The 12,977-nt window shown below is 53.7% G+C and overlaps 1 protein-coding gene and 1 non-coding gene across 4 annotated transcripts in view; one reads left to right on the plus strand and one right to left on the minus strand.

Annotated features, from left to right (window-relative positions):
* Positions 1-5,279: 5,279 nt before the first annotated feature.
* CD82 (CD82 molecule) overlaps positions 5,280-12,977 on the plus strand; it is a 54,349-nt gene continuing 46,651 nt past the window's right edge. Inside the window, exons 1-2 of one of the 3 annotated variants that reach the window (XM_081544841.1) lie at positions 5,280-5,405; positions 5,569-5,755. The gene's annotated coding sequence lies outside the window, so the exon portion shown is untranslated. The remainder of the gene's footprint in view (positions 5,406-5,568; positions 5,756-12,977) is intronic. The other 2 variants (XM_081544842.1, XM_081544840.1) reach the window with 2 other exon arrangements.
* LOC145528077 (small nucleolar RNA SNORA61) lies at positions 7,991-8,116 on the minus strand. The gene has a single exon (XR_014070148.1). It is a non-coding gene; the product is annotated as a small nucleolar RNA SNORA61 (small nucleolar RNA).

Raw genomic sequence — 12,977 nt, forward strand, 5'->3', positions numbered from 1 at the left:
TCAGAGATAGACCTGGTGGTGCGGTGCTGGTGGTCACCATCTGGGTGTCTGTGTCCTGCCCAACCTGGGCCTTTCCCATTGGAGTCAGTTTCTTGCAACTGAAAACTGGGTTGGCTATAAACTCTCACTTCTCTTTCCTCTGTTACTTACTAATTATATGACCCTAAGCTGGTTACTTACCTTCTCAGTGCCTCTATTCCCCTATCTTAGAAATGGACATCATAATAGTATGTACCTCCCAGGATTGTTGTCACGAGGATCCAATGGTTGCTATTTGAGTTTAGAACTTTAAAGACGTGGTACAGGTCAAAATGAGTGAGGTGTTAACTCTGTTCTGAGCACTCTGAAGAAGGACAATCCTAAACAACCCAAACATTCAAGACCAAGTGTCCGTGGCCAGAGTTCTGATTCATTTGTTCATGAATGGTTGTGTGAGCAAATATTGGGCACCTTTTTCTTTAAATCAGCTTAATTAATTCGGACTCTCAGTTCCCACCAGAGGACTTTCTACTACAGTTATTCTGAGGTCCCGCTCGAAACAGATTGTATTTTTCAGATTGATTCTCCCGCCAATAGGAATATCTGCAACAGTATTTTCTGTCCTGCAAGCGCTTCTAGGTCATTGCAACCCCTCATAGAGAAAAGAAGACTATGTCCCCTTTCTTGAACCAAGTGGAACTTTGTGATTGCCTCTACTAATAGGAGGGCTTCCCAGGTGGCAGTAGCGGTAAAGAACTTGCCTGCCAATGCAGGAGACGCAAGAGACGGGGGTTCAATTCATGGATTGGGAAGATCCCCTGGAGGTGGGCATGGGCAACCCACTCTGGTATTCTTGCCTGGAGAATCCCATGGACAGAGGAGCGCGGCGGGCTACAGTCCATAGGGTCCAAAGAATTGGACCCGACTGAAGCAACCTAGCATGCACACACCACTAATAGAATACAAAGGAAGTGATGTGACATGATTTCTGAGGCTAGGTCGTTAAACACCATGAAATATATGCTTCTCCCTTGATCTCTGTTAGCTCTTGAAACCCAGCCATCTTGCTGTGAGGAGGCCCCAGCCGCCTGCCGGGCCTCATGGGGAGGAACAGGTCCCAAGCTCTAGCTGAGCTCCCAGCTGACAGCTAGTGCCAACTTGCTAGCCAGCTGGGTGAGTGTGCCATCTTGAAAATGGATCCTTAACTTCCAGTTGAATAGGTTGATATCGCCTAGAGCAGCGAGAAGCCTTCCCTATGGAACCAACCCCAAACGGCTGATTCGTGGGCTGAATAAATGATTGGTGGTTTGTTACACAACAATCAAAAACAGATGCACCTCTCGCCCTCCATTTCCCCCCCCAGAGCTGTAAAATGTCTTGGCCACTTACCTTGGCCCAGGCATCAGTGAGACCCTGACACCCATGCTCTTGTACCACACAAGGACCTTCAGATCTCCTGCCCTGCAGCTCCGGAGCCACCTCTGGAGTGGAGAATCTTTTAAGAGGCTGAAAACCCCACAACCACACCCTTTGGAGGTCTTGCCATAACCACCATCTCCCCTACCTCCAAGTTGTTCATCTGCAGGCTTGCCTCAAGTCTTTCTAGAGTAGTTCTTGCTGCTTTTCATGCCTCCAGAATGCCCAGCTTCACCTCTGAAATGGATTGGAGAATTTCCCAAAAGATTTCTATCTGTAATCTCTCACTACAGGTGGCTCAGCTCTCTGCCAGGAAAAATGCCCAAGGCAAGTTATGACAAAGGCTGACTCTGGCTGGAAGGGAGGCAATGCTGGAAAACCAACCTAACTTGCTATTTCATTAAATAACTGAGACACGCATATACTCAGTGACTGTCTCTTAAGCTTCCAGTGTGTGCCTGGCATTACGCTAGGTGCTGGGAAGACCAGGCTGAATGGCAGTACCACTCATCACCCTGGACAGGAGGCCACCAGTGTCTACCCAGAGCCTGCACCCCAACCCCTCCTCTACCATGCTTCAGGTATCTAAAAACCTAGATATCGCTGCCTAAATGGCCCAAGCATAGTACTAGGACTTACATGAGCAACTTCTCCCAGTCCATCCAGGGGGACAACACGCCCCCAGGCACCCCTAGAGGTGTGACTAGTGGTAGCTGTAGGCAAGTGGTGTAGACAAGAGTTTGGGCCTGGGGGCTGGGGTGTTCACAGGCCGGCATCCTAGGCTTCTTGTGACACAGGGCAGAGATGGCGCCAGGAAGAGAACTGAGGTGGGTGGCACCGAGGGCTGGGGTCAGAGCTGACTTACTCCACACCACCATGTTCCCGCATAGAATTCCACAGAGTACAAGAATTCTAAATTTCAACATGGCCTTCTTGGTCATTGTAAAGAATATTTCTCAAGGCAGAAGAACAGACATGTTTTATTTTCACCTCAGTTCAGTAGCTCAGTCATGTCTGACTCTTTGCGACCCCATGGACTGCAGCACGCCAGGCCTCCCTGTCCATCACCAACTCCTGAAGTTTGCTCAAACTCACGTCCATTGAGTCGGTGATGCCATCCAACCACCTCATCCTCTGTCATCCCCTTCTCCTCCTGCCTTCAATCTTTCCCAGCATCAGGGTCTTTTCAAATGAGTCAGCGCTTCGCATCAGGTGGCAAAGTATTGGAGTTTCAGGTTCAACATCAGTCCTTCCAATGAACATTCAGGATTGATTTCCTTTAGGATGGACTGGTTGGATCTCCTTGCAGTCCAAGGGACTCTTGAGAGTCTTCTCCAACACTACAGTCTGTTAAATGTTTAGATATAAGGTATATGGGCCTCGATTTTCACTATCAACATGTCAGGGTAGGTCTGTGGAATAGGACCAGTGCCCCTGGCCAGAGCTCCTATAGGAGCCCCTCTTCCATGGGCTGCAGAAGATGGTGAGGGGAGTCTGGGCAGAGATTCCAGAAGTTGCCTGCAGATTGGCCTCGATGTTGCCACCGCTGTCTCCATCTCTAATCTGGAGTGACAGAGACAGGAAGGGGTAGCAGATGGGACAAATGTGATCTCATGCCTGCCTGGAGGAAGGGGGTAGGGTGGGATGACGGAATCCAGCTGTTTAGCCACCTGCTAATCACCATCACCAACACCCCCAGCTTGAGGGATGGAGATCTGGAGCAGGGTAGGAAAGGAAGGTAGTTTATGCCCATTTTGCACTGATTGGTGAGGGTGGGGAGTGGGAATCCAGCCCAAGGCAGAATAGCACCATGGTTCTCAAAGTGCGGTCTGTGGACCATCAGCATCAATATCACCCAGGGCTTTTTAGGCTCTTGGCCCCCTGCAGGAAAGATGGTGTCCTTCTGTAGGAAGGACAACACTATGGGACATTTCTAGGCTTAGAGGACTCCCCAACCCCTCTCCTCCAGCTTGATGTCGAGATTCTATGAAGGAGACTTTTTACTAGAAAGAGAACAGTTATTTATCAAGCAGGCAGGGTATCTAAGAGTGGATAAACACTTCATGGGCATTACCACATTTAATCCTCAACAGCCACCCTCAAGATGGTTCCCATGATTTTCCCTTTCAAGGGCTCGGTCTAGAGAGGTTAATTAAGCAGCTTCCTTGCTTTGCCTTGGGTCACAAGGTTCCCAGGAGCCTCCCTGGTCTGTGTGATTCTCACATCACACTAACTTCACCTTTATGCTGAACAGTGGTTCTCAAGTGTGACTTAGAATCTCCCTGAAGCCTTGTTAAAGCAAACTTGCTAGGCTCACATCTCAGAGTTTCTTATTCAGTAGATCTGAGACGGGGCCCCCAAACACACGTTCCTAACAAGTTCCCAGATGCTACCGCTGCTGCTGCTGCTGGTCTAAGGATCGTGCTTCGGGAACCACCTTGCCGGGCAGGGATCCAGCTCCCCAGCCTACTCCACCCATGCAACACCAGCATAATCATACCCTCCCCACAATGGCGTCCTTGTGAGATGTCAGTGAGATAATGAGAGAGAAAGAGCTTTGTCAGCGGGACAGGTCAATGCCTCTAGTCATTACACAGGGACCCAAGGCTGGTGATGGGATGCAAGTGGGGGTACCATAGCCATCTGGAGATCTGCTGCTGCCCATCTCAACTCTGAGCCACTTCTCAAGAGAGAGAAAGCCACCTTATTTCTCTCTGCCCCTTCCTGCCACCCAGCTCATTAACCCACGCCTCCTCCCCTTACCTCCGGCAGCCTGCTAGAACTGTCTCAGTAGCTGGCTGGTCTGGGCTACTTCTCCAGGGGCCAGTCCAGACAAGCTGGTGCAGCATCAAGCCTTATGATTCACGGCCCTGGGGCTGGGTCCTGCGCACCACCCGTGTGAGACTCAGGAGGCCCGTGACTTCCCTTCTCTAAGCCTCAGGTTGCTCATCGGTAAAATGGGCGCAACATCTGGACAGAGTCCTGTGAATTCAACCGCCAGTCCTTGTAAAGTACTCTTCTAAGTCAGAGTTTGGCATAGAGCCTGGCCTATGGCGAGAGTTCTATCCTTGGTGGCTGTTAGAATTTTCAAATAGTGCCCGGGTGCAAGCTTCGTCCTGATAGAGGCCCGGACTTGGAACGCAAACCGCTCCCACGCCGCCGTTCCCCTGTTGCACCCGGATACACCCGCCCTGGAATGCCAAGTGTGGAGGGGCCCCCCCGGAGGCCTGCCTGTCCAGGGTAGGGTTGCCAAGGCAGGGCAGGATTAGAGAGGCGGTGAAGCGAGGGAAGGGGCGTTCCTGGGGAGTGGCCTCACCCTAGGAGGGCTGGTGGCAGGGGATATAGGCCCGGAGCCGAGGGAGTCAGAGGCAGGGATGCTGGGAGGACCTTCCAGCGGCCTGGGAGGAGCCTGGGAAGGTTGAGGAAGGCTGAGGAGGGGGCGGGACCCTTAGGTAGCGCTGAGACTGGGGGCTTCCCACCCAGCCCGGGCTGGAGCTCGGGGTCTGGGCCAGGGAGAGCTTTATCCAGGCAGGGCCCCGGGGGCTAGAAGTAGGGTGGGGTAGGCCTAGGGAGGGCCCCAGCCCCAGGGTGACCGTGGGGGCGGGGCCGACCGGGAGTGTTTTTGTGGGGAGCCGTAAGCGAGGCGAAGCAAGGGGCACAGCTCCACCCGCCACAGGGCCCGAGGCGGGGGGAAGGCCGAGGCGAGCGGAGCCGGGTCGGGATGCGAGCCCAGTCAAGTTCCTGCAGAGCCTGGGGGCGGGGGCTGGGGGCGGGGCTGGGGCGGGGCTGGGCCCCGTCCGGCGCCTGAGGGGCGTGTCCGGGGCGTGTCCTCCGAAGGGGCGGGGCCAGGCCGAGGCCGTTGAGTTCCCCGAAGACCGCCCGGAGGGGGACGGAAGATCGAGCTACTGAACCCGGCGCTGCGCAGTCGGACGCGGAGGACTGGGGCGCTAGCGGGCGACTCTTGGGCTTGCAGCGCCGAGCAAAAAAAAAAAAGAAACCAGAGGCGGCAGGTGAGAAGTGGGTGGGGGAGGCCCTCCGGCAAACCGCGAGCACGGTTAGTCTTCGCCCCCAACTTCAGAGCCCGCTCGGGGCAGCTTTCTCGGAACAAGTGACAGGTCGGGCGCGAAGGCAAGCTGGTTGTTCCCAAGTCCTGACCGCCACCCCCCCTCCCAGTTCTCCGGCTCCGCCGCTCACCAGCTGTGTGACCCCAGGCGCGTACCCCCCGCGATTAACCTGCTTTGGACCTCTCGGGTTCCACTACAAGGAGGGGCTGGACCCAAGTGGACTCCATGCTCCCACTGCCCTTTCTCGCTGGGAACCCTCGGAAGGTGAGGCCGGCAGCGAGAGCGGACTGCAACAGGTATTCAGATCGCGTCACCCAGACTACAGTCTGCTTCCCTGCAGAGTAGCACTGAGCAAAGCGAACTCTCGGCGAGCTAGAAGCGCATTGCTTTAAGGGTTACACTCGTTCCTCCGATGGGACTTGAACTCACAGGCCTGGGAAAGCTCGGGGGCAGAGGAGGCGTGGTGACCCAAGTCAGGGAGGTCTCAGCCTCCCCTTCCCCCAACTCTGAGAGCCCAGTAAGACGTGGGGTGGGAAACTCAGCGGGACTTTGCCCATCTCCTACCCGCCCTCAGGGCTTTTCCAGGTGAGCTGGCTTGGGAGGCCCCTGGCGGAAGCTAGGGGACAAATTCTTATCTGGGTGATTGGGGAAGACAAGGAAAAACCCCATCAAACATTGGGCCCAAAGTCAAGCCCAGAGCCTGGGGCTCTTGCTACATGCCAAGTTCCTTCTTGGGCTGGAGGCTTGGGTCCCTGGTGGCGTGGGTGTTGTTTTGGGCCATAGTAGCTAGTTCAGTGTCAAGGACTTGGGACCACATTGATTTGGGTTCCAGTCACTTTTCATGCGTCAGTTTCCTCATTTGTAAAATGGGCACAGTGATGATAATCAACAGTAGCGGTGGTTGTTGTTTAGCCGCTAAGTCGTGTTCGACTCTTTTGTGGACTGTAGCCCGCCAGGCTCCTCTGTCCACGGGATTTCCCAGGCAAGAATACTGGAATGGGTTGCCATTTCCTTCTCCAGGGGATCTTCCCGACGACCCAGGAATCGAACTAGCAACTCCTGCATTGGCAGGCGGATTCTTTACCACTGAGCCACCTGGTAGTGAGGACTTAATAGAATAATGTGTATACAGTACTTAGCAAGGCGCCAGGCACCCAGTGAGCCCTCCCTGTATGACAGCTGCTCTGATGTGGATGGGCAGGTGATAGACTGGCTTCCTGCCTGGGAATGAGACTGTTTTTGGAGGGCTGGCTGAAGCTCCTCCTGACCTTATGAGAGCCAAAACTCGCCACCTGCCACCAGCAACACTTTGTCCATTTTGGGGTTGGGGGGAGGTGTCATCTAGACCAAAGACTAGCTGAGTTTTGGGTAATACTCTCGCAGTCGTTAGGTATCTGGTTAAATAAACCCCCAAATGTTTACTTAACGTTATATATCAGATGGAGCTAGGTGATGTGATGTAGAAATGAACTAGCCTTTGGGTTCTGCACTCATTTTGAGTTGCTCCCAGTGAGGTCCCCATCCCCACCATGCCTCTGCTGGAGAAGATAACTGACACCCAGAGCTCAAGGCCAGATGAGATGTCATGGATATGGACTGCTCTGGTGGCCAGAATCCAGCTCTTCCATTGCATGCTGGGCTTGGGGTGGAGGTGAGGGGCAGTGTGTGCACCTTTTATCTGTTTGATCAGGGCTGGGCACTGAAGGTGACTGACTCCTCGCATCTCCTGGCAAGATGAGCCCTATACTTTGGAACCAGCTGGAAAGCACTACTGGAGAAGGAAATGGCAACCCACTCCAGTATTCCAGCCTGGAGAATCCCAGGGACAGAAGAGCCTCACAGGCTACAATCCGTGAGGTCACAAGAGTTGGACACAACTTAAACCACCGTGGGACAGAGTTTGATTGAGGGCTGTATTATTAATATGTGAAGGGGACAGCATGTGTGGGCATGGGAGGGGTGGTGCCCAAGAGAGGTGAGACACTAGAGAAATCAGGGCAGGGGGAGAAGGGGCTTCCTGGAGTTGCTGAGACTTGAACAGGACTTTCTGCCTGTGATCCCAAGTCCTGCTTGGGCTTAGATCAACTTGGGGCCCCAGACTCCCTCTCTAAGCTTTTGAGTGGCATAATATTAAGAGTTTGGCATGGTGGGGAGGAAGAGGGGTCAGTAGGTGTTGCCTGTGGGCGGGCGGCAGGGAAGAGATGTTCCTTTCCAACAGCGCTTAGTAAACATCTAGTGGAAAGTCCTCCCACCACCCCTCCGCCCCATGTGCTGAATGACGGATGATGACACACTGACCCCATCCTTAGTTGCTTACAATCTGGTAAGGAACTTGGACAAGGGGACTCTGATAGGAGATAGACGAAGAGTCAAAGGGATCTTCAGGGAAGTTTCTGGAGCAGGTGGAGTCTTGGGTGGGCCTTAACGATTTCGAAGGTTTCAGCTCCTACAGCTAAGGTAGTGTTTTGGGTAGAGGGGGATACCGAGAGGAAGGTAAGAGGGTCAGCGTGTTCAGGGGAAATTTTTTTCAACCTTGTTTGGAAGTAGCCCACATGCTATACAGCAGATGCTATAAGCACAGCTTCAGTACCACTATTCCTCCTTTTATGACCACCAAGACCAGGGTTCAGATTTGATGGAAAAGTGAACCAGAGGGTTCAGGGGATTTCAAAGAAACTGCTCGATTGATCAGTCTGGCTGAAGAATTGAGACTAGGCAGGAATGGGAAGGGGGAATGGTAGATTGCATCGACTCGTGGAGGACTTTGAATGCTAAGATGAGATGTTTGGATTTACTTTATAGACCTTGAGGGCTGCTAAAGGTTTTTGAGCAGGGGAGTGACCTCGTCAGAGTGGCACTTTAGGATGGACAGTCTGCCAGATGTGCTGGGGTTCAGGACCCAGCGGTCAAGGGAGAATGAGCCGATGGCAGTAGTGATGGGGAAGGAGGGGCCACAGGGGCTTTGGGGAGGTCTGGGGATGGGGCGGGGGGGGGCACAGTCGGAGGGGAGGCAGAAGCGAGTGTCCCAGGGTGTGCCCTGCGTTTCTTTCTATCCCCCACCCAGCCTAGACCGAAGAGCATGGCCAACACTCAGGAAGGTGGCTGGGTTGGATGGGTAGGGACGCTGGGGAGGGTGATGAGTGGTACAGAGTGATAGAGAGGGAGTCGCCCAAGAAGGCTCTGTGTTTGCCCATGCAGGACAGGCATCTGGGTGAGTGGAGGGAACGTGGGCCAGTTTTCAGGGGGCGGGGGCTGGAAAGCTGGGTGGCTGGAAAGAAGTGCCTGCAGCCCCTCCCCTCCTCGTCCAGCCCAGGGAGGGCCGAGGTGAAAGGTTAGCCAGTGGGAGCACACATTTCTCACGTGGTGGGGGGATTTTTTTGGTTCCACCAGGGCTCCTATGAAGTTTTGGCAGTGTGGGGCAGTCCCCTCTCTCTTGAGGCCTCAGAATTTTGAACCACTGCCTGGAAGCTCCTCCCCACTTGCTCACCCCCCAACCCTGGGGACCTAGCCCCTGTTTCCCTCTGAGATCCAGACAGCCCCTCCCAGCACAGAGGGGAGCAACCCCAAGCCCCAAGCATTCCTTTTGAGTTGTAGCATCTGGGGCCAGCTGGCACCCCGTGGTTTTGGCTTGGCCTTGACCCCTCGCTACAAATCTTTAAACCCACTTCTTCCCCCCCGCACGGGAAACTCAGGGGGCGGTTATGATCTCACCTAGAGCATCAAATGGTCAGGAGTTGGCTCTGTGAGAGGCAAGCAGGAGGGAAGAGCCTGGGCCCCTCCCTAGGACAGGCCAGGGCCAGGGGTGGGGGACTGGTTTAATCTCAGCAGGAACTGCCCTGCCCACCGGCTTCCCCTCCCATAAGCCTGGGTCTGAGGAGCCAGGAGGGAAGCCCAGAGGTAAACATGGGCTGAGTGTCCTGCTACGCTGGCTTCCCTCTTCCCCTTACCCCCTGATGCTGCCTGTGAGGAGGCGAACCACAGGCCCAGGGCCTCTGTGATGGGCCCACTGGGTGTCTGAGGGCTGCCTGGTTCCTGACTCATCCCCAGGGTTCCCCCAACACTGTGGTTTTCCTGTGAGCAGCAGATTCACTCTGGGCTGACATGGAGAGGCAGCTGAGGGGAGGCAAGAGGCCTGCAGTCTGGGTCTTAGACTTTGTCCTGGTTCCTCTGTGTGACTTCTCTGAAGTTCCTTCTCCTTTCTGGGCTATCCTTCCCTGCTCTGCTAATGACTTATTCTTTACTTGGCTCTCAGGAAGTTCTGTAACACCGGACACTTGTAAAGTAGGGTACATGTGAGTGTGTGCATGCACACACACACACACACACACACACACACACACACACACAACTCAGGGTCTGTACAGAGTGGAACTGGGTGACTTCTCTCAAACACACGGTAATCGATCCCACTTCCTAGCCATGCCTACCTCTTACCTGAAGCACCCTTGCTTCTTTCTGCCTGTCCACAGATTAGGAATATAGACCAGCGTGGCAGTGAAGAATTGGAGCCGAAGTTTTGGCCCTGCCCGTCCCTAGCTACGTGACCCTTTCTGAGCTTCAGTTTCTGAATCTGTACATTGGGGATAATAATGATTACTACTTCATAGGGTGATGTGAGGATAAAACAAAAAAACTGCACGTGAAGCGCTTAGCGATTTTCTGCCTGCACATGGTAAATGCTCCCTCAGCGAGAGCTGCCACTGTCCTTTTTTTCTACATCTGGCCAGTCTTTCAAGGCTGTACCAGGCTGCTTCTCAGGCCCCCGGAAACATTCCCCAGAGCCCCAGCCTTCCATACAGGCCCTCTGTGCCTCTCCAGCGTTCATGTGTGCGTGCCCCAAGACACCAGTCATTTCTGCCTGCGTGGTGTCCTTCCTGGGAGTTTCTGGGTTTCCCCAAGGTGACTCTAAGCTTCCTGAGGGGAAGTGGGTCTGAACATCAGTGGCAGATTTCCTTCGAAACCCTTCCTTTCCCTTCCCTTCTTCCCTCTGTGCTTGTCTACACGGAACCCTTGCCTCTCTGCTGCTGTTTGGCGGCACACGGAGTGTCCCTGGGAACCCTCCCAGTCACGGACTGCCCCGTCCATCTCTGTGTCCCGACTGCAGGCCCAAAGCCTGGCCCACAGCGGGCACTTGGGAAATGGCGGTTGAACAAGTGAGTGATTCTCCTCAGGGTGGCCCAGTGGGACCCAGTTTGAGCCAGATCCTCGGTGACTCCTGGGCAAGGGTGGGGCTGGGATGCGGGGTCTCACGCCCCTGAATTGCCCTTCACAACTGCCCACCCTGGGCCTGGAACTGGGGTCCAGGCAGGTGGGAACAGGGTGGCTGGATTGCTTCAGCCTGGGCTTCAGCTTCCCTTGTGAGGCCTGGCCTTTCCCCTCCTGAGAGGGGAAGAGCCCAACTTCCTCCAGCCCCAGCCTGGTGGGGGCATCTCCGGCCTTTAGTGAACCCTGACTCAGCCAGAAAAGCCACCTTCAAGTCAGCAGTTATTTGTGGCAGGTGCTCCTGTCCCGTGAGGCGCAGGCTCAGGGCTGGGGGTTGGGAAGATGCCCTCCCAGGCCCCCACTCCCCCCAACATTATCCCTGGAGACCACCCGGTGGGGAGCTCTGGGAGGCCTGTCCGCTCTCCCTTCTGGCTTCTTTCCTGGCTTCTTTCTTTGCCTTTCTCTGGGCCCACCCCTGACTTTCCCTGCTGTGTTGAGGGGTAATCCAGGATGGGAGTTGCTGAGGATTCCAGACCTGGGCTCGTAGGACCCGTGCAGAAAAGTGGATGAAGTGCTGGAAATGGGGCGTTAGGAAGCCTGGGTTTGGTTGCTGGCTCCGCTGTGAAGTGGCAGCGTGAGCTGGTCCAGGGGGCTGGTCCCCTAGGCCAGTTCTCTTGCTTCTCAGGCAGTAAATGCTCCAGAAGCCTGCCGGAGGTCCAGCTGGCCTCGGCCCAGGACAGTGGAGAAGGAACCATAGGCAACGTCGTGGACTCTGGAATCGGACTATCATTTGTGCTTCTGCTATTTACCTGCTGGGTGTGACCTTAGACATACCCTAAGGGTCTTAACCCCTCTGCCCATCCATTTCAGCATCTAAAATGCAGACAGTTATAGTATTTATCTCATAGGGTTGTTTCAGAGTGATACGAATCAATGTATATGAAGCCTGTGTGATACGTACCTGGCACACAGTGAGTGCTTTATGTTAATAGGTGTCAGCTGTTTGGGGTAGTATTGCTATTATTAATGTGCTTCCGCTCAGTCGCTTCAGTCGTGTCTGACTCTTTGTGACCCCAGGGACTGTAGCCCGCTAGGCTCCTCTGTCCATGGAGTTTTCCAGGCAAGAATACTGGAGTGAGTTGCCATGTCCTACTCTGGGGAATCTTCCTGACCCAGGAACTGAACCTGCGTCTCTTGCGTCTTCTGCCTAGGCAAGTGGATCCTTTACGACTGTGCCACCTGGTAAGCCCATAGGGAGCAGGATTTAAGTCTTTGGGGGCAGTCTTTGGTGAATGGCTTGAGTCTGGGAATCTGGAGACCTGGTTTCTGATCCCAGCTCATCCTTTACTTGCCATGTGATCTTGGGGAAGAGATAGCCCTTCTCTGGCTGCAAAACTCTTGTTATCGTACATCTGGCTGCACTTGGCTTTTGTAAGAGAAGCCCATGCGATATCACAGTGGGGAGTTGCAGGGTTTTATTCAGGGAAAGGACTTCTGGGTGCCCACCCTGCTCTCCTGCCCTGAGACAGTCACTGGAGGTGGCAGGTCCCCACAGTGTCATAGAGACACTGCAGAAACAGTGACTGGGTGCTCCCCCCATGACCGCATTCAACAAGGCTAGAAAGCGGATGAATACATTTATATACAACATAATAATGGGATTATCTAGATCAAATTACAGACTTTTTTTTTTAACTTTTCCCCATTTTCTGAATCTTCTGCAATAAACCCGCATTATTTTTATGCTCAAGAAAGAAAGAACACACTTACACGATAAAGCTATCAAAAAGCGTACTATACATATTTAAACAGAAATGCATTATGTGAACTTGGGATCACATTGAGGGTTTTGTTGCTGTTAATAAATCATATTTATTTCAAAAGGGGGTGGGGTGTTGGTTTGAAATGAATGTCAATTTGTCAAGCCTCAAAAGACTGAGGGAGTGTCTGTGGACGAAGCCAAGAGTCAGACATGTATGGGAGCCCACTCCAGCCTGCATCGTGGTGGATACGCCCCGAGTGCTGCCTGGTGTTGAGAAAGCATTTCCACAGTCCTTCACTCCAGACGGCTGACTTTCCTCACTTGTCAAATAGGGATGATAATACTAAACAGTTCAGAGGGATGCTGTGAAGGTTACAGGGGCTTCACTTTTAAAGGTTAAGTTTAGAGGGAAGCCCTCTCCTTCTGAATTTGGAACCAAGTGAAAAGTGCAGTTGACAAAGATGGAGCTGCAAAGGAAGGCAGGAAAACGTGCCTTTAGATCTGGTGCCCAGAGGGCTGGCTAACTCTCTTCCCTGGAACTGGCAGAGTTACGC

Source organism: Giraffa tippelskirchi, chromosome 11, assembly GCF_054371585.1.
Source record: "Giraffa tippelskirchi isolate mGirTip1 chromosome 11, T2T-mGirTip1v1.2.pri, whole genome shotgun sequence".
NCBI classification, from domain to species: Eukaryota; Metazoa; Chordata; class Mammalia; order Artiodactyla; family Giraffidae; genus Giraffa; species Giraffa tippelskirchi.